We start from the raw sequence: 22660 nt of genomic DNA on the forward strand, positions 1-22660 counted from the left end.
ATCATCTACAATTTTATTGAGAAGCAATTTGTCGCATTATTTTTCGTATTCCTAAAAAGACTCAAACTTGGTAGTTTGCAAAATTTAGACATGTTTGATCAAATGAGCTTCTTACCTCATGTTTGCTTTCTATACATGTGAATTTTTTTATACTAAGTATTTTATGATAGATATGATAGTTTTCAAACTAATGCAAAAAGGGTGATGGTGAGAATGTTGAATATTACCTATGCCTCAGCTCAATTGTTGACAAGCTCTTAAGGGTTAGTGTAAAGATAAGCACTCAGTGCATTTACATCATACTCCTTTTCTACTATCTCTAGTTGTTGTCCAAGGTTCATATTATGACTTTAGATTTTCTTTTCCAACTTTTTTTCCTTATTTTTGTCTCTTTATGATTTATTACATGGCAACCAATTTCTTAGAATCTATCATACTCTATTCACAAATCTTGTTTTTCTCTTTGTTCTTATGGGCAATGAACTAACATGTTAATTGTATGAAAAGATGAAAATATTGTTTTTACGGAAATATTGATGAAAATTTTGACAAAAAAAATATTAATGAGATGGAATTGATCAAAACTCAGAGTATTGGTAAAAAAAAAAACTTTAAAAAATTATAAAACAAACAATAATAAACATATCAAAGTTATCTCATTCAAGAAATTGATACACGTAAGATTATAATTTGTGAGATTCCCAATAATATTCAGAATTTGAAAGCACATTTTATACAAATCTATCCAATTCGGATGTATTCAATGACATAAAATAAATGATAATACATATATATAAGTATTTTTATTTTCAAATATTGATAATTTTATTTATAAATTTATATTTATTTTGTATTTAGTTATAATTAAAATTAATTTATAATATCTATATATACAAAAATATATATATTAATTTATTCATGTATATATATAAATGTATTATATGATATATTTATAATATAAATATATATATATATATATATATATATATATATATATTATGTATGTATATGTGTGTGTGTGTGTGAAAGAGAGAGAGAGGCTTTTTGGGTTGAATTCGGATCACCAAACTCTAACAAAAGGATAATTAGTTTAACTATCCGTGAAAATGTTGTTATGCAGAGGAGCATATAATGAGATAATTACTAATGTCACTCCTAAAAAACTGAGTTGCAATATTCCTTACACTAGAGATTTAATTAAAATTTAGTATCAGAAAAAATTACACTACCAGTGTAGAAAGACCATGCATGAGATGCTTCCTCTGAAGTCTTATGAGTTGTCTTCTAGACTGATATTTGGTTCTTAAAAAATAAAATACCGAGGGAAAGAGAATAACAAGAAAAAGAATAAGAAAAAAAATAATCTTTGTGGAAGGGGATTCTTTGTGGATTTTTAGATAGTACCGTATCCACTGCTTGATTGTGTTTTTCTTTGTGTTTCCTTGTTCTGTCAGATGGTCCATGTTGCACCTACCTTGGCTGTGGTTGTGTTTCCTTTTTGGCACTTTTGGCAGTTTCCTTTTACAGTTTACTTGCAAAAATTAATTAAATTTCTGACATTGTATAAGGTGTCATTCCAGTTAAAATTCTTGTAATGCATTTACTCTTTTTGCAGGCCTTGTGCCAGGATTCTAGTTGAATCCTGCCATGCCCCCTAACCTAATGGAACCTGCCCCTGAGGTCACCTCTCATAGGAGGCACCCCATAGAATCCTTTCAACAGAGGATTAGCATTGTAACTGCTGAGTTGCTCTCTCAGGTACATACTAGCATAAGTTGTTGAGTCTGTAGATTCTTATTTGCTCAGCTCTTGCTTTCTAATTGGAAGATGTTCTATGACATTAATATTCTGCACTTGGTGAAAAGTCATATGCATTTTAAGGTTGTCACTATATTGTCCATATAGTTGTTCTAATTTGTTGAGCAAACTATTGTTGCAGTTGCAAAATTGGAACAATAGGCGGCAATTTGCACCTCCCAGTTACTTTCATGCTGATGCTGTCAATGAGTACTCAAGTGAATAAAAATATCTTCCTATTTGCATCTTTGGGTTCTAATGTTCAAAATTTTCAATGACTGATTGTTCTAATACTGCTTTGTCCAGGCTGTGGTTGAAAACACCTGGCCATATACTATATTGAAACTGAGCTTTCTTGATGTGCAGATATTTGCATCTGACAGCTTTCTTTAATTAACAGAGTATATTCGTGAGAAATATTGGGAAGAAATTGTCGGTATGTATATTTTACTTGTTAATTTAGTAATTCAATTTGCATTTTCTATCATCAACATCAATACAATTCTCATTAGCTTCATTTGTTGGACAGATTTCTTCAGGCGCCTGAAACTGATCAAGGAACTGTTGCAAAGATAAGAGATGCTATCAGACAACAAAGGGAAATCATTGTTCAGTTGATCAACTGCACAGAGCGGTATGGTGCTAATAATCTTTTCTTAGCTTGGAGACATCATGTTGGACAGTATTTGTGCATCCCGTGATGTATCTGATTTTTATACTGGATTTTGTCCAATTTTGTTAGCATTTAAACACTTAGAAAATCAAGTACTGGCCATGCACATGTACTTCTACTTTCTCTAACAGAATGCTTAGACATGGTTACTTCCATGATAAAATTCTATTGCACTCGCCATTTACGAGTATAACTTTTTCTGTACTAATTTCTTCGTGCAGGTTGGTTCAAACAATGGATTACTCTGTAATACTATTTGATACAGCTCCTACTGGTCATACACTTTGGTTATTGCAATTTCCATCATTAGAGAAGGGGCTTGCTAAAATGATGTCCTTAAAAAATAAATTTGGTGGTTTATTAAATCAGGTACGTCCATAAGAATCTTCCAATTTTAGCATCTCCCAGGTTTAAGGAATTATCTGCTGTGATGTGGTCAAGCCTAGTTATCATGTGAAATGGTGCATTGATGATTGAACATTGATCAACTCGTAATGTGGCCAATCCTGAGGGAAGTGAGTTGTCCAGGTTGATTCTATGACAATTTCTCAATAGGCTTCCCAATATCATAGAAGGTTAAGTCTACCTGTAACGATCATGGTAACCAATTAGACAGCAATTATGGATGAATATCTGGAAGAGCTTTGCTTGTGTCGTGATGAAAAGAAAAAATTGCTTAATGAGTCCAGTATGGGATTTGTTGCTTCTTGAAGAAAAATTCACTACTTTTGAATGCAAATGTAATCAACTACATGGTCTCCCACTCCTGTTTGTCAATAGTTTCATGTTAAGCCTACTATTTATTCTTCCTTGACTGCAGGCATGAGTGGTATTAATGTGTTATAGATCTAGTAATCTGCATTTGTCCTTGCCATATGAATTCTAACAATGCAATAATTAAGAAAGAAATGTTGAAGTTGAACCAATGAATATTCCTCCATTTTATCATTTTAGTGCATGGAAAATTTTGTATGCATATGAAGTTGGTTTCATGTATTGGATTTTTTAGTTACTTGTAAATTTTTAACCATTGAATATTTTGATTCGAGTCATCAAAATTTTCTGTATTAACTGTTGCCAATGTCCATTCTCCTTCAATAGTACTGATATGTTACTCATCAGTTCTTTAAACTGTTCATGGCAGATGACCCGTCTCTTATTTGGTGTGGACGATGTATTTGGTGAGGATGCACTTCTGGGAAGGCTTGAGGGCATGAAAGATGTGATTGAACAAGTGACTAAGCAATTCAAGGACCCAGTAAGATCTCCCATCCTAAAATATTTTCTGTGGCTGGACACTAAATCACTCCTGTAGCACAAATCCTTACTGAATTTATTCATGTAGACTTGGACCATTCACCAACACCTCAAGGATTTTTAAACCTTCCTGGGCGTGCCTGTGAACAAAAGAAAAAGACAACAAGACCAAAAAGGGCTCTGGGATGTGCTGTACAGAAAAATTAGAGGGTGTCGTGGCAGCTAAATCAGCTACAGTTCAATAGTTGACAATTATTTTGTTTCTCAATCATGGTATTCATCAATATCCCCATCTCATTTTGTTATTTAGCTCAAGATGGAAGACTATATCTGTGTAACCAAGAACACACTTCCCTCCTGTGTTAGGATTCAAAAGCTGTCTGATAATCACAATGAATGTCTCTAGCATTTGCAAGATTAGTCTGCTTTCAACTGTACCAGCTCCTGGAAGCAAATTCAAACCATCAATAACATGCAGAACCGCAATTTGGAGTGGGAAGTTGCAACTTAACATGAGCTAATACCAACTTTGGCTTGCAGAAAACATCTGAAACATTCTGTAAATGTAACATAGGTTTATAAGGCAAAAAATCCATTTTCTTAGTACCTTGTCTATTTGTATTTTGATTGTATTCTTAGATGGGGTCATTTAGAGATTGATTTCATCTCGTTGCTATTGATGATACCAAGAGTGTATAATTCTTTTTTACTAATCTCTGGAAATTCCAGCCTCTGCTCTTTTTCAACTCTTCTTACCTTTGTGCAGAACAAGTAAAGTAGTTTTGTTTTGGCTACCTTTTTTTGTAGTTCATTTAGATACAGTTAAAAGCAATCAAATAATGTGGTGTATTTCCATTATCAACTTTATTTGAAATGAGCTATATCTTTATATAATGAAAGGGTTAGGTGAGAGTTCTTTCTAGATGTCTTGTGTTCGTGATTCCTACATTGAAATGGTGTTGGAAATTCAAAAACTAAGAAGAGAACCTTCAAGTTCTACTATTGAGCCAACTGTAGGTCGTACCATTAATCTGGCTCTGAAGGCTTATGGGGACCGAATTTATTCCTTCTGGCCAAGATCTACTGGGAACTCTTTGGTTAATGAACCTTCTGATAACAGTAACTTAATTTCAACCAATGTTCTTAAAGCTGATTGGGAATATCTGATTGAACAAGTAATTAGGCCTTTCTATGCTCGCCTTGTTGACCTTCCTGTCTGGTAACTCTATTCTGGAAATTTGGTCAAGGCTGAAGAGGGTATGTTTCTTTCCCAACCTAGGAATGGGGTTGGTGGTAATTTTCTACCAGCTACAGTTTGTGAATTTGTGAAGGAGCATTATCCAGTTTTTTCAGAACCATGGGAGTTGGTAACTGAAATCCAGGCTGTGGGAGTTACAGTTCGCGAAGTCAAACCTAAGATGGTTCGTGATCTTCTTAGGGTTGCTTCGACATCTATTGTTCTCCGGTCAGTTGATACATATGTGGATGCCCTTGGTGAATTCATTGTGCAAAGCTTCCAGGTGTTCCCACCTTCACAATCAGGACTATCCATGAATCACATACCTGTGGTGGGATTACACATCTCGGTCATCAACAAGCTTCAGTACAGTGGGTCGCAAGTTCAGTTGAGCAAAGCCTGAAAGAAAACCCTCATTATAAACCAAAGGAGATACTAGAAGAGATTCACCGAGTTCATGGGATTACCCTATCATACAAGCAAGCCTGGAGAGGAAAGGAGCGGATCATGGCTGCTGTTCGTGGGTCATTTGAGGAAGGATATCGTCTTCTTCCACAGTACTGCGACCAAATCAGACGGACCAAGCCTGAAAGTATTGCATTGGTTTATGCAAATCCTATGGATAACTCTTTCCACCGCCTTTTTGTTTCATTTCAAGCTTCAATCTATGGATTTCTGAATGCATGCCGGCCCCTAATTGGGCTCGACAGAACCCTTCTGAAAAGCAAATACCTTGGGACATTGCTTTTTGCCACTGGTTTTTGATGGAGATGGTGCTCTATTTTCTTTGGCATTTGGGGTTGTTGATGAAGAAAATGATGATAACTGGATGTGGTTCCTGTCTGAGCTGCACAACCTCCTTGAAATTAATACAGAGAACATGCCAAGGCTTACAATCTTGTCTGATAGACAGAAGGTTATTGTGGAAGGGGTCGAAGCTAATTTTCCTACTGCTTTTCATGGATTCTGCATGCGGCATCTCAGCGACAGATTCCGAAAAGAGTTCAACAACACTCTGCTTGTTAACCTTATTCGGGAAGCTGCCCAGGTTCTTACCGTAATCAAACTTGAAGCAAAAATCCTCCAGATTGAGGAGATATTCCAAGAAGCTGCTTACTGGATTCGACGAATCCCGCCTCGCTTGTGGGCAACAGCATATTTTGAGGGAACCATCAAGCATTCACTCGACAAGCAAGAGAAACACATAGGCCGCACCATTCTCCAACAAGACACGGGCTGCATCCTTGAAGAAATTGCTAGGTAAGTCAGGCATACATCACTTCCCATATCCACATGCATTCAAAAAAGGAAATAGAATATTCAATGATGGAGAGGCTGCCATAAAAAATCCCCACTTCCCATAAGAAGAGGATCTCTACATGCTGGCTGTACTAAGGGGAATTTTGGAGATCCTCACGCAGCCATATAAAGAGGGGCTGTCATATAAATAAGGGGCAGGAACAGGCAGAGAGGGAGACTTTTGGGCAGAGAGATCCACACACAAGGGAATTTTTTAGAGAGAACACGCGGGGGATTTTTTTTTTTTTGGTAGAGAGAACACGCAGGGGATTATTTTTTAGAGAGGACACGCACAGGATTTTTTTTAGAGATCCAAACATAAAGCAGAATTCCTCCACAGAGGACACGCGCAGAATTCAGGGGGAGCAGCAGGACTCTTTGGACAGGGGATTCGGTTGCACACAAGATCCACGCATTTCGAGAGGGGTATCGGCAACACTAAGTAGGCAAGTTCCCGTTTTTTTATTTTGATTTAATTTAGTTTTTAATTTTATTTTTTAATTTGGATGTGTTTGTGATTTTAATTCATTAACTTAATTAATTTTGTTAGATAAAGTTCACTTTTAATTCGGTTTTAGTTTAGTTTTAATACATTTTTTTAATTTGGGTATATTTGAGATTTTGATTCATGGGTTTTATTAATCCTGTCAGATAAAGTACATATTTTTAATTTCAATTTAATTAAGTTACAATTTACTCTCTTAGTTTGAATGTGTTAATGATGTTAATTTATTAGTTTAAATAATGTTGTGAGATAAAGTTTATATTTTTAATTCCAGATTAATTTAGTTTTAGTTTATGTTTTAGTTTGAATGTGTTAATGATGTTAATTTATCAATTTAAATAATCTTGTGAGATAAAGTTCATGTTTTTTAATTTCGGATTAGTTTGGTTTTAGTTTATGTTTTTATTTGAACATGTTAGTGATTTTAATTCATTAGTTTAAATAATTTTATCAAATAAAGTTTGTGCCTTTAATTCTAATTAGTTTAGTTTTAATTTATTTTTTAGTTTAAATGCATCTGTTGATTTTAATTCTTTAGTTCAAATAACCATGTCAAATAAAGTTTGTGTTTTAATTCTAATTAGTTTAGTTTTAATTTGTTCTTAGTTAAATGTATTTATTGATTTTAATTCATCAATTTAAATAATCTTATTAGATAGAGCTTAATTTCAATTTAGTTTAATTTTAATTTATTCTATAATTTGAATGCGTTAATGATTTTAATTCAATTGTTTCATTAATCCTCTTAGATAAATTCCATACTTTTAATTTCGATTTTAGTTTAATTTTAATTTGCCGATTTATTTATTTGTTTTGGTTTAAATGTATTTACAATTTCAATTTGATAGTTTAGCCAATCTTATTAGATGATGTTGATGTTTTAATTCTAATTTAATATAGTATTAATTATTTTTTTAGTTTGAATGTGTTTGTGGGTTTTTTATTTCATTAATTTTGACTTTAATCCATTTATATCCAATTTTGTAGTTGATTATAATTTAAGTTAAGTAATTTAGTTAATCACGTGTTATTATTTTCATGTCCTAAATATTGTAATTTTAATTTTGACCCATCAATATTTAGTTTGAGTGTTTTTAGAGTTTTGGTCAATTAATTTAGCCAATCACATGTTATTATTTTTTATATTTTGAGTATCGCATATGTTGGTTTTGATCTATTAATATCTAGTTCGAGTTTTTAGGAATTTTAGATAATCAATCTAGTTAACTGCATGTTATTGTTTTCATATTTTCAGGATTGCTAAACTTTGTTTTTTTTTATTTACCATATTTTGTTAGAATGTTAATTTATCTTAATTGACCCCACATTATTATCTCCATATGCTAAGTTTGTTGATTTTAGTCTTTGATTGGTTATTTTTATTTTAATTCATGTGTTTCTTGAAATCTAGATGTTAGTCTTAGATGATAATTTTGTTAGTTTGCTTGATTAGGAAATCATTAGTTTCTTGCCTTAGTGTTTGTTGATCAAATCCCCTTTTTTTAAGGCCACTGAAACCCTACTCTCACCACTTTAATTGGCATGATTGTCTAAAACTTTATTTTGTGATTTTTGTTTTCTTTTATTTTGGTTGGTATTTTATTTTCTATGTTTTGTTATTTTAAAAATTAATTTCTTTTATTTTAAAACAAAACAATTTTTCTCAAAAGATCCCTTTAAAAAAATCTATTTAAAAAGAAAATTCATTTAGAGTCTTTAGAATCAATTTTTTTTAAAAAAAAAATAATGTGCAACCATATCTTGATCGGTTTGCACCCTTCTCGGTTTTCAATGAAAATTTTGGTTTTGAGTAAAATACGAATCAAAGCTTGTGGTCCCAAATAAATGGGATAATTCTAGGCTAAATTCGTGTATGTCGATTGGGGAATTGGTGAAACCCTACATAAGAAAATCTTTTCAAAACTTATTTTTGCTACCACCCTTGCTATTTGTTGTAATCATATCTATCTATTTTTTTTTAGGAATTGTATACAAGATGTGTGTGATAATTTATTTTTCGTATATTCTGATCATTTTTACTATACTAATTAGATAAGCATGTTAGGATTTCTTGTTTTATTTATTATCTACCCCCATGCCCTAAGGAAGTGAATTACGAGTTATCTATGTTATCCAGGTATGCTCCCTTACACCCACTTTCTGAATTCTATAAATATGATTGTCACTGTGAACTATGCCTATGTTTGAGAATGCTTGGGTGTCTCGATATATGTTTCATTGTTCGATTATCTATGATAAAGCGCATGCTAGGTGATATACTATTTAAATTAACTTTGATTGTTTTATGATAGCGCTTAAGAAGTGGCCTAGGTACACACCCTAAATCTTCTATATGATTGTGATTGGTTTTCTTGTTAGGCACGTCATTCTTTTGAAATCACCTAGCCTACTTAGGTATCTATAATTAACCAATTAATTGTCATATTTCCCTTAACTTAGTCAGTAGAGACCTTTATAGGGCTTAGAGGGGTACTACCTTTTAAAGGTACCTTTCCAATAGGTAACCTGCTCCCCGAACTTAGACTCGGGTTTTTCAAAAACACGCATTTCCAAAAATTATGGAGTCATTTTTTAGGGTTTTATTTCTTGTTTTATTTTTCCTTTAAAATAAAAATAAAATAAGTGGTGACTCCGACTTTTCTAGAAACAAAATTTTCACCAAATAAAAGCGAGTCTCACCGATCGAGTGGGGACGCACGTGAAAAATGTGGGTCCACAAGCGAAGTCACCAATTTGTAGACCCGCATTTTTCACGTGCATCCCCACTTAATCGGCGAGACTTGCTTTTATTAGTCAAAAATTAATTTTGAAAAGAAAAGTCAGAGTCGCCACTTATTTTATTTTTATTTTAAAGGGAAAATAAAACAAGAAAAAAACCCTAAAAAGTGACTCCATAGTTTTTTGGAAAAGCTTGTTTTGAAAAACCCGAGTCTAGGTCCGGAGATCAGATTACTTATTGGAAAGGTACTTCTATGAGGTAACACCCCTCTAAACCCTATAAAGGTCTCTACTAACTAAGTTTAGGGAAATGTGGAAATTAATTGGTTAATTGAGGGTACCTAGGTAGACTAAGGTGATTTCAAAAAATAGCATGTCAAACAAGATCAAATCACGATAAAGGAGAGTTAGGGTGCGTACCTGAACTGCTTCTCAAGTGCTATCATAAAACATTAAAGGTTAGTTTAAATAGTATATCACCCAACATGCACTTTATCATAAATAATCGAACAATGTAACAAATATCAAGACACCCAAGCACTATCAAACATAGGCATGATTCACAATGACAATCATATTTATAGAATTTAGAAAGTGGGTGTTAGGAAGCGTACTTTGATAGCATAGATAACTCATAATATGCTTCCTTGGAACATGGAAGGTTAGATAATAAATAATAAAATAGGAAATCCTAACATGTTTATCTAATTAGTATAACAAAAATTATCACAGTATACGAAATAATCAATTATCACATACATCTTATATACAATTCCTAAAAAATAGACATGATTACAACAAATAGCAAGGGTGGTACCAAAAATAAGTTTTGAAAACATTTTCTTATGTAGGCGTTCCACCAATTCCCCAATCGATATACACGAATTTAGCCTAGAATTATTCCATTTATTTGGGACCACAAGCTTTTAGTTATGTTTTGTTCAAAACCAAAATTTTCATTGAAAACCAAGAAGGATGCAAACAGATCAAGATATGGTTACATATTATTTAAGAAAATGAGATTTTGATTCTAAGGACTCTAAATGAATTTTTTTTTAAAATAGATTTTCAAAGGGATCTTTTGAGAAAAGTGTTTTGTTTTAAAACAAAAGAAATTAATTTTGAAAACAACGAAACATAGAAAACAAAATACCAACCAAAAAAAAAAAAAAGAAACGAAAATCACAAAATAAATATTTAGACAATCATGCCAATAAAAGTGGTGAGAGTAGGGCTAACCTTCATGGGTTTCCAATGGCCTTCAAAAAAAGGATTTGACCAATAATCACTAAGGCAACAAACTAATGACTTCCTAATCAAACAAACTAACAAAAATATTATCCAAGACTAACATCTAAATTTCAAGAAACTCATGAATTAAGATAATAAAAACCACTCACGGATTTAAAAATCAACAAACTTAACATCTAGAGATAATAATGTGGGATTAATTAAGGTAAATTAACATTCTAACAAAATATGATAAATCAAAAACCAAAATTTAGCAATCTTGAAAATATGAAAACAATAACATGCAATTAACTAGATTGATTATCTAAAATTCCTAAAAACTCAAATTAAATATTAATAGATCAAAACCAAAATATGTCATACTCAAAATATGAAAAATAATAACATGTGATTGACCAAATTAATTAACCGGAACTCTAAAAAACATTAAAACTAAATATTGATGGATCAAAATTAAAATTGCCATACATAAGACTTGAAAATAATAACACATGATTAACTAAACTAATTAACTAAAATTATAATCAACTACAAAATTGGACATAAATGGATCAAAATCAAAATTAATAAAATCAAAAACACACAAACTCATTCAAACCAAAAAATAATTAAAACTAGATTAAATTAGAATTAAAAACATCAACATCATCTAAAAGATTGGCTATATTATCAAATTGAACATACAAATACAATCAAACTAAAACAAATAAATAAATCAGCAAATTAAAACTAAACTAAAATCGAAATTAAAAACATGGAATTTATTTAAGAGGGTTAATCAAACAATTGAATTAAAGTCATAAACGCATTCAAATTATAGAATAAATTAAAATTAAACTAAATTGAAATTAAAATCTATCTAATAAGATTATTTGAATTGATGAATTAAAATCAATAAATACATTTAAACTAAGAATAAATTAAAACTAAACTAATTAGAATTAAAAGCACAAACTTTATTTGATAAAATTATTTAAACTCATGAATTAAAATCGCTAACACGTTCAAATTAAAACATAAACTAAAAGCAAACCAATCCGGAATTAAAAAAAAATACCAACTTTGTCTCACATGATTATTTAAACTAATAAATTAACATCATTAACACATTCAAACTAAAACATAAACTAAAACTAAATTAATTCGGAATTAAAAAATATAAACTTTATCTCACAAGATTATTTAGACTAATAAATTAACATCATTAACACATTCAAACTAAAACTAAATTAATCCGGAATTAAAAAATATAAACTTTATCTCACAAGATTATTTAGACTAATAAATTAACATCATTAACACATTCAAACTAAAACATAAACTAAAACTAAATTAATCCGGAATTAAAGACACAAACTTTATTTGACATGATCAATTAAACTAATAAATTAAAATCACTAACAAACTTAAACTAAAAGGTAGATTGGAGCTAAACTAATTGGAGATTTAAAAATAAAATAATATGAACTTTAATACAAAGAATTAATCAAAAATTAAAATTTCAAAAAAATCTAGGCTAAATAAAAGTACTACATAGAAAACTAACTTGTGAAGTGAAAGAGAAAATCCTCTCTTGATGATTAAAGTGGCAGCCCAATCTCCGTCCGACGTCCCTTGTTCTCCTCCAAAATTCCGCATGTTTTCTTTAAAAAAATTCTTTCAGTGCCTTCTCCTCTGAAAAAAAATTTCGTTTTATGTTTGGATCTCTCAAAAAAATCCCTTTGAAACTCTATTTTAAAAATAAAATCATTTAGAGTCCTTAGAATCAAAATCTCATTTTCTTAAATAATATGTAATCATATCTTGATCGGTTTGCATCCTTCTTGGTTTTCAATGAAAATTTTGGTTTTGAACAAAACACGAATAAAAGCTTGTGGTCCCAAATAAATGGGATAATTCTAAGCTAAATTCGTGTATATCGATTAGGGAATTGGTGAAACCCCTACATAAGAAAATCTTTTCAAAACTTATTTTTGCTACCACCCTTGCTATTTGTTGTAATCATGTCTATTTTTTAGGAATTGTATATAAGATATATGTGATAATTGATTATTTCGTATACTGTGGTAATTTTTGTTATACTAATTAGATAAGCATGTTAGGATTTCCTATTTTATTATTTATTATCTAACCTCCCATGTCCTGAGGAAGCGTATTATGAGTTATCTATGCTATCCAGGTACGCTCCCTAATACCCACTTTCTAAATTCTGTAATTATGATTGTCATTGTGAATTATGCCTATGTTTGATAGTGCTTGGGTGTCTTGATATTTGTTACATTGTTCAATTATTTATGATAAAGTGCATGTTGGGTGATATACTATTTAAACTAACCTTTGATGTTTTATGATAGCACTTAAGAAGCAGTTCAAGTACGCACCCTAACTCTTATTTATCGTGATTATATCTTGTTTGGCATGTTGTTTTTTTAAATCACCTTAGTCTACCTAGGTACCCTCAATTAACCAATTAATTGCCACATTTCCCTCAACTTAGTCAGTACAAACCTTTATAGGGCTTAGAGGGGTGCTACCTCATAGAGCCGGAATCCAAGTGTAAAGGTGATTAGAAGTTTGGTTGAAGCTTCAAGTTAGTGGAACCCTCACTCGGTTAGGAGCTTGAGTAGAGTGGACGTAGGCAAGGAAGTGTCGAACCACTATAAAATCTAAGTTTGATTTCTCTAACTCTATCTTTTTATATTTGCTTCTCTTGTACTTAAATTTGTTGTGTTTCAAAAGAATTTTTTAAAAACCCAATTCATCTCCCCCTCTTAGGTGTTTTTCTTATTTAAGATTAGTTTTTATTTTTTCGATTGGTATTAGAGCTAGGCCTCTTGTTTAAGACTTAATCGTCTAAAAGGAAATGGCTAATCCATCAAGCTCATCTCACATTGAAAGTTTTGCAAAAAATAGACCTCCATTTTTTATGGGAATCAATTATCCCTATTGGAAAACTAAAATGACTTGGTTTTTACAATCAACCAATTTAGACGTATGGGATGTCATTAAAGATGACCCAACGTTTCCTTCAAAACTAGTTGATGGAATCATGGTTCTAAAACTCAAGCAAGAATGGGATGAGCATGATAAAAGAAATTTTCAATTAAATGCTAAGGTCATTTATACTTTGCAATGCTCTATGGATAGAAATGAATATTATAGAATATGTCAATGCAAATCGGCTAAAGAAATTTGGAGATTGCTTGAAATAACTCATGAAGGAACAAATCAAGTGAAAGAGTCAAAAATCAATTTACTTGTTCATAGTTATGAATTGTTTTTTATGAAAGATAATGAGACTATTGTTGAGATGATTACTAGGTTCACTGGCATTGTCAATGGTTTTGAAGCCTTGGGAAAGACCTACAAAGAATCCGAAAATGTGATGAAGATATACATGATGCTTTTGAAGAATTGTATGAGGATTTTAAAAAACTTAGTTTGAAAAATATTTCTCTTAAAAAGAAAGTTCAACAACTTGAAAAAGAACTTGGAGAAGTAAAAAAAAAAATCAAATGTTGAAGTTTCTAAAACTCATCTTGAAAAAGAAAATGAGATTCTAAGAAAGAAAAATGAATGGTTGACCTCCTCTCTTTCAATCTTTTCTTATGGACAAAAATGTTTTGAAATGATTCTAGTTATCCAAAAATGTGTTTTTGACGAACAAGGGCTAAGTTTCAAAACTTCAAAAAATTAAAAGTATTTTAAAAATTATTTTGTAAAGGAATCCACAAGTGCAAGTCCTTCCACTACTTGCAACTTTTGTGGAAAATGGGGGCACATTAATAGTACATGCCTTTTAAGAAATGGTTCTCAAAATAATTCAAATGGAAAAGCTAAAAAGATTTGGATTGAAAAATTCAAGGTCACCAACCCTCAAGGATCCAAAAAGATATGGGTACCTAAATCAACTTAAGTTTTTATGTTGTAGGGTTCAAAGAATGATAAGTGGTTCTTGGATAGTAGATGCCCAAGACACATGACTGGAGATGAATCCAAGTTTGCTTTTCTTGCAAAAAAAAAAAAATGAAGGATATGTTACCTTTGGAGACAATGCAAAAGGAAGGATCATTGGTCAAGGTAACATTGGTAATGACACATCCTCTCTTATTGAAAGTGTTTTATTAATAGATGGTTTAAAACATAACCTTTTAAGCATTAGTCAACTTTGTGACAAAGGTTTTAAAGTAATTTTTGAAGCATCTCATTGCATCATCAAAGATATTCAAAATGATAAAACCATCTTCATGGGTCATAGACATGATAATGTTTACGCTATAAATATTTCAAAATATGATGGTCATGATAGATGTTTTTCAAGCATGCATGATCAAAGTTGGTTGTGGCATAGGAGGTTAGGACACGCTAACATGGACTTCATTTCCCATATCAACAAAGATGAACTTGTTAGAGGCCTTCCCAAAATAAATTTTCAAAAAGATAAAGTTTGTGAAGCTTGTCCAATGGAAAAGCAAATCAAAAAATCTTTCAAAAACAAAAACTTCATTTCCACATCTAAGCCACTTAAGTTGTTGCATATGGATTTATTAGGTCCCTCTATGACACCAAGTCTTGGAGAAAAATCGTATGCATATGTTATTGTGGATGACTTCTCTAGATACACATGGGTCTTGTTTTTAAATAAAAAAAATGAAGTCTTTTATGAGTTTTCAAAGTTTTGCAATAAGGTTCAAAATGAAAAAAGGTTTTGCAATTACTTGTATAAGAAGTGATCATGGGAGAGAATTCGAAAATATTGATTTTGAAGAGTATTGCAATGAGCATGGAAGTGACCACAATTTTTCGGCTCCTAGAATTCCTCAAAAAATGGGGTAATTGAAAGGAAAAATAGAACTCTTCAAGAGATGGAAAGAACCATGCTAAATGAAAACAACTTACCAAAATATTTTTGGGCTAAAGCAATTAACACTTCTTGTTATGTTTTAAATAGAATATTATTGAGGCCCATTCTTAAGAAAACTCCCTATGAGCTTTGGAAAAATAAGAAACCCAACATTAGCTATTTCAAAGTCTTTGGATGCAAATGTTTTATATTAAACACCAAAAACAATCTTGGAAAATTTGATGCAAAATCGGATGTTGAAATTTTTCTTGGTTACTCAACTTCAAGTAAAGCTTTTAGAGTTTTTAACAAAAGAACCATGGTTGTAGAAGAGTCCATCCATGTTATTTTTTATGAATCTAACAATTCTCTCCAAGAAAGAGAGAGGATGATGACTTAGGTTTGGAGACCTTCATAGGAAGATTGCAAATTGAAGATAGAAGACAACAAGAAGAAAATGAAGAGGATCACAAGAAAGAAGAATCACCATTGGAACTACCCCCTCCTCAACAAGTGCAAGATGAATCAAGCCAAAACCTTCCTAAAGAATGGAAGTTCGTCATCAATCAAGCAAAGTATATAAGAGATCTTCTCAAAAGGTTCAACATGGAAGAAGCCAAAACAATGAAGACTCCAATGAGCTCATCCATCAAGCTTGATAAGGATGAGAAAGGTAAATCCATTAACTCTACCATGTATAGAGGCATGATAGGTTCTTTGTTATATTTGACCGTTAGTAAACCTGACATTATGCATAGTGTATGCTTGTGTGCTAGATTTCAATCTTGTCCTAAAGAATCTCACTTAAGTTTCGTAAAAAAAAAATCCTCAAATATTTGAAAGGGACAATGGACATAGTCTTATGGTATCCTAAGAGTGATAACTTTGAATTAATTGGTTTTTCGGATGCCAATTTTACCAGTTGTAGGGTTGAAAGAAAAATCACTAGTGGCACTTGTCATTTCCTAGGACACTCACTTTGTCTCATGGCATAGTAAGAAGCAAAATTTGGTAGTTTTGTCAACGGCAGAAGCTGAATACATAGCAATCGTTTCATGTTGTGCACAAATCCTTTGGATGAAACAAACTCTTAGTGGTTTTGATTTATCTTTTGAGCATGTTGTTATTAAATGTGATAATACTAGTGTCATAAGTATATCAAAAAATCCCGTGCAACACTCTAGGACTAAGCATACAGAGATTAGACATCATTTTCTTAGACATCATTTTCTTAGTGATCATGCACAAAAGGATGACATAACACTTGAATTTGTAAGCACAAAAGATCAACTTGTCGATATCTTTACAAAACCTCTAAGTGAAGAACAATTTGTTGATATCAGAAGACAACTAGGGATGATTTCTTTATGATCTAATGTTTGCTCAAAGAATTCTTGATGAATATGTCTTCTGATTGCATGAATTTCATGTTATATGCATCATATAGAGATACTTAGATAATGGTCAAATTTGGACCAAAATTCAAAATTCCCTTGGCATTGGGCATAAAAAATTAAGGATTTCAACTAAAAATGGCAGAAGGGGATCACAAATTGAGAAAGTACGCAAAATTTTGAAAAATCAAAACATTGACCGCGTTGACCAAGCGGTCGATCAACCAAGACCAATCAATCGGTTTGTTAGGATTGGGGTTTTAAAGAGACTCTCACACTTCATGTTCTCACCCATTTCCTCTGGTTCTTCAAGAGCTCTACCGATTCAATTGTCAAATAGTGATTTGTGAGGTCATTGCAGCATATTAAAGGCTTTGGATTGGATTTTTGGGAAGTTTGGAGGCTAGGGCTTCGAATTTGGGCTGCCTTCTCTTCCTCCCATGCGTCACAGTCAACTTCCTCTCCATTTCCACACGCTTAGGGTTTCAGTTGTGAGCATTTCTCTCTCTACCAACCCCTACTCCCTTGTTTCTTCTTTCTCATGGCTTCTAGGCTAGAGTTCGTTGCCTCTAAGGCACAGGGCAAACACCTAGCTGAGTCGTCTCAGTCGAAGGCATGTTGAAAGGCGAGGTTTGACACCTTTTTATTTAGTTCCATGGAGGGCTACCAACGGTACAAGCAACACTTTGCTCAGAGACGAGTAGTTCCAGGGAGAAATATTAATTTTCCCCAACTTCAGCATTTTGAACTAGAGGGCATTTTCACTAGGATGGGTTGGCTGCCCGTGGTGACTATTTCAAAGCCGATTTTCCCTACTTTGGTGCTAGCATTTTATTCGAGGGTAACTTATGGCATGGGTGGCCCTATCATTTCTACTGTCAGAGGAGTCGAAATCTGTCTAGACCCAAAGAACATCTGTCACATTTTTTATATTGCTCCGATTGGACTCAAAGTGTACAAGTCCAATATTTGGCCAATTGTGTCAGGATTCAAGCCTAGAGAGGCCATTTAGAGGATTTGCAAACTTGCAGACGCCCAAGGGATTGACAAACCCTCAGTCCACAGCTTGACTATCATCAACAGAGTGCTACACCATATGATATTGTAGACCCCCATTTGGGGCTCATTTTCTGCAGCTGACTTTGGACAGGTGTCACAATCTCAAGGAACCACGTGTCACCTGGTAATTGGCTTTCAGTGAATCAGGTAGTGGAGCTGAAGGAGCCAATGAATGGTTGACACCTAGAGGGGATCTTCAGAGAGGAGTGCGTTTCTGTTGAGGAGTAGCAGGCCGTTGCGATGGAGCGTCTAGAGGAGGAGAGAGGGTGCCTTTTTCTGTTGGAGAGAGGAGCGTATGAGTGTGGCTGGCAGCTGCAGGAACCGTGGTGCTTTTTTAGGTGGTGCTTTTTCAGGAGGGTGCTTTTTCAAGGAGGCTTTGGAGGGAGAGAGATGGCAGCGTTTCTGTGAGAACAAGCGGGAGATGGTGAGTAGTAGCAGAGGCTTTGGGAGAGAGGAGATCCCTGGAGCTTAGGGGAAAGCTGCTAGAGAGAGTTATCCAGATAAGGAAGAGCTGAGACAGAGGGAAAAAAGGGAACGTTCTCAGGTACGTTTGCTAGACCTCATTTTGATTGCCATTAATGTTTCTTTTGGGGTTGCTGTGACCTTATTGTGACATATCTACTCCCTGTTCTTCATGTGAGGTTTGATTTAAAATGAGAAATCTTCTTTTGATATCCTTTGTGTGTTTGAGTGAGATCCTTTAATCTCATTCGTATATGGTTTAAATCTCGTTTCCATCTGGTTTCTTTTCCCACCTATGCATAAGTCCTATGGCTTCAATATAAGACGGGCTTGGGTCATTGTTTTCTGGGGATTCATTTTATACTCTGTTTTGGGTCCTTGCTTCATTGTTGTTTACCCTCTATTCTCGGTGGTCACTGGTATGCCCAAGGAGAAGAGTCTTGGCTAGTACTGCTCCTGGTTTGGGTATGGGCACATTTTGTGAATCTGGGAAGATGTCGTTGCATGGCTCAAGGAATCACTGGAATACTCTGCTTAGAATGGGGATTGCCATATTCAGGGATGCGGTGAGAGCAGAGCATAGTGCCATAACTTGAAAACCCCAATCTAAGATGTCTCTGCAGGGATGAAATCATCTTGAAAGTCCAGTCCGAGGCTCTATTACATTCTCTTTCTGAAGCCTAGGTTTGGTGGTCTTCCTCCAAAGCACCCCATTCAGGTAATGGACATGTTATCCACCTTGAAGAAGAGGTACCAGGTAGAATTGCAGAGAATGAATAGTGGGATTTGTTGGTGAATTACTGGTATTGGTTCCTAAAAGATGAAGGCCATTATTGTGGCAGCTGGCTGTGGGAATGGGTTTTTAATACGTGATTTAATTAGAAATTCAGAAGTTGTGTTGGATGTCCCTGTAAAATCCCGGAGGTCACCTGCTTGTGCTAGAGAATTTCAATTTCCTCCAACTGAAACATGGTCTGATGGAGGTGGGATATACTGATCATGAAGTTGCAGCTCAGCATACCACCAGTCCAGCATCAAGAGATCAAGGGCAAGCCTTGTCTATTTCAATGACAGCCACCATGGACACAATGGGAAACCTTGTTCTGGGGAGCAGCCGCCAAATTTTCTGGATTTGATACAAGTGTAAATGAGTATATACTTGATCCCATATAGGAACGAGCTAGGGTGTTCTTCCTCTCTTTAAAAGAACTGCCTCTGAATGATATCACTTGAAGTAGAGAAGTGAGAGAAGGAGTACACCCTTACATGCCTGATGGCAAACCATTGATTGGACCTGTTCCTGGCTTCTCGAAATCTATTCCTTGCTACTGGACTTGCAGAATTGGTTCTTGAAGAATGATGATTTGCCTAGGATGTGGAAGAGTCTAAAGCTGCAGATCTTGATTCCATCATCCATACAAACCACGCCATTGAGCTTCCTGATTAATTAACAAAATCAGACGTCAGAGCAGTATGTTAATTCATGTGTCAATACCCTTGCCACTGTTTAGGCGCAACATATGCCGGCCAGATGATGGGGCGCAAGTGTAATCATTTCCAAGGATGGTTAACAGGTCTTGAATTCTGAGAAGGAACTTCTGAATGGGATTTCAAATGTGATGGATTTGAAAATTGTGAAGATGCAGCTGTTCATGTGCTGCAAGTGCATGAAAGTTTCACATATTGCCACCTCCATTTAATCATTTTTCTAGCTATCCTAGTCTATCTCTCACTTAACCGTTTTTTTTTCTAATTCCACGTCCTTCCTATCCCCAATGCACATACCCATTTTTCATACCCAGTAGACCCGTTTCTCTTCATTACTCATTCCACTAAGCCCATACCCATCCTTTCTAACCCTGCATGCCTTCCACCCATGACTCCTACCCACCTTATCCACTTATTCACCTTCCAATACAGAATACCCATGCTTCTCTCATCACCTCACATCCCTTATGCCCCTCTCATCTCCATATTCTGTCACTCGTCCCACTAACCTATACCCATTTTTCACTAACCTCCTTCATCCAATCCATTGATTCCGCGCCTACATTCTCCCATGTTGTTCACATCCTTTCCTTCACACCTATCAAGCCCATTTCTATCACTCCACTTCTACTCATCCAACTAACCCATACCCATGTCTCTGAACCTCTCCTCATCCCTACATATCCATCACCCCACAATCTATCCCATGCAAACTCGCCACCTTCACGTACCCATCCCTCACTTATGCACCCATGGCTGCCATTCACAATCTCCGTACCCATTGGATCCATGCAAACCCTCCATACCCATTCAACCACACCCATCCAACCCATTTCATCTCGCTACCTTTCCACCCTTCATGCCCTGTAGCTCACTCACCAAATTCATGCCCTGCCCGTCATTACACTCCCCTCTCCATCACTCATCATCCATCCTCCATCCTCCATTTCCCGTTCCCCATTCTATATTCTCCCATTAAGCGCAGTCACCACCGTCCTTAATTCCTAACCCGTTAAACCCACTGCCCATGTTCCCAATCCACCTTTCATCCATCATACCTGCCATCTTCATACCCATTCCTCTCACCAACCCAACCCGTATATCTTCATCACTCATTCCCCGGTCATTTTCCACTCATTCATTTCCATTCTTTCTCAAATGCATGTGCAGCCATGCTTCTAATGACACTATCCAAGACTGAGAAGAAGATCATATACAACCAGAAGCTGCGCCAACTTCTGTGTGAATTATATCAGATTTTAATCATTGCTACTGCCGATGTTGGACACAATAGATTGCAAGACATTCGCAAGGTTTTGCGTAAAGATTCTGTTTTTCCGATGGGTAAGAATACCATGATGAATTTGTCAGCAAACGACATGGGGGTTCAGAACAATTCTCCAAGTGCTTCCAGATCCTCCTTGCATGAGGTGCCGGTCAGTTGACTTTGTACTGCTACAGGTGGCTGCCTCTTACAGTCCTGCGGTAGCAATTCCAATGACCAAAGACATGAAGATGTTAAAGTACATTACGCGAGATAAGGAGTTGCGACGCATACCCATTATCATGATGACTGCACAGGACGAGGTTCCTGTTGTTGTGAAGTGCTCGTGACTTGGTGCAGCTGACTACCTTGCAACAGGTCACGGAAGAATGCCGATCCAGATAAGGTTGTTTCAGTTCATCAAGAAGATGAGTCTAATGCTACTATTGATAGCACTGATGTTGCTGCTGAGCCTCCAGTCGTGAATCAGTTGGAATGTTGGCCTGATGTTCCAAGAATTAGTGACATGGCAAACAGGACAACTTCTTTCAGGTCCAAGGAAGAATGAACTGAAGGTTGGCAAGTCTTCTACCTTCTTTACATATGTCTAAATCAAGCCTGATTAAAACTAATTCTCAAGGGATTCCCAACATCAATGAAAGTGTTCCTCAACATCCAAGGATGGAAGAGAGAGTTCAAGCATGGAGTGAAAAGGGGTTAGTGATACCCAAGAGCATGAAAATGGAGGGGCATGGGAAAACTATTCACAAAGGAGAGTTCTCTAATACAGAACAGCCAACCCCTAATGCTGTGAGCAAGCTCCCATTTTCTATGTCCAGATGCCAACCCAATGACACTGAACCCGAAGTTTTCTGCCAGTCCACTCACCGATAACAGAGGAGACCAAGCCAACCACGCATGGCCACCTTTGATAAGCCACCTTTAGGCCACATCTTTCTTCATTTTCCTCATTATTTCTTCATCTTCGAATTTTAAAATAATTTCTCACACCTCATTTTGCAAATAATTCTCCAATTTTTATTTCTTTTTCTTTACTTTTATTTATTTATTTATTTATTTTATTTTATTTTAAAAGAATTCTACTCTTTAGTTTTTCATCTTTAGAATTTTTAGGATCACTCAAAATCTCTTTTTAATAAAAATTTGGTTGCCATTTTCTTTTCGGCAAGCCACTTTCGGACTTTCTCTAATTTTTAAAATGTTTTAAAATACGCAAGAATCAAATTCTGTAATTCCGAGTGATGGAATTTACGGAATTAATTCATGCAAAAATAAACGGGCTTTGGTGGGGGCCCAACATCAAATAAAATTTCTTTAAAATAAAAATAAATTTTGAGTGGAGTGTCATGCGTGCCTTTGATGATTTTGTAC

At 34.5% G+C, this 22660-nt stretch overlaps 2 long non-coding RNA genes and 1 pseudogene across 2 annotated transcripts; 2 read left to right on the forward strand and 1 right to left on the reverse strand.

Moving 5' to 3' along the window:
• The window catches only part of LOC117908304, a 68658-nt pseudogene that overhangs the window by 33046 nt on the left and 12952 nt on the right, over positions 1–22660 (reverse strand).
• Positions 1620–2423, forward strand: LOC117908613. The gene is made up of 4 exons (XR_004650226.1): positions 1620–1758; positions 1940–2015; positions 2164–2233; positions 2327–2423. It is a non-coding gene; the product is annotated as an uncharacterized LOC117908613 (long non-coding RNA).
• LOC117908614 lies at positions 2706–4473 on the forward strand. Its single transcript, XR_004650227.1, has 4 exons — positions 2706–2839; positions 3615–3728; positions 3816–4000; positions 4094–4473. It is a non-coding gene; the product is annotated as an uncharacterized LOC117908614 (long non-coding RNA).

This window comes from Vitis riparia, chromosome 19, assembly GCF_004353265.1.
Source record: "Vitis riparia cultivar Riparia Gloire de Montpellier isolate 1030 chromosome 19, EGFV_Vit.rip_1.0, whole genome shotgun sequence".
Lineage (NCBI taxonomy): Eukaryota > Viridiplantae > Streptophyta > Magnoliopsida > Vitales > Vitaceae > Vitis > Vitis riparia.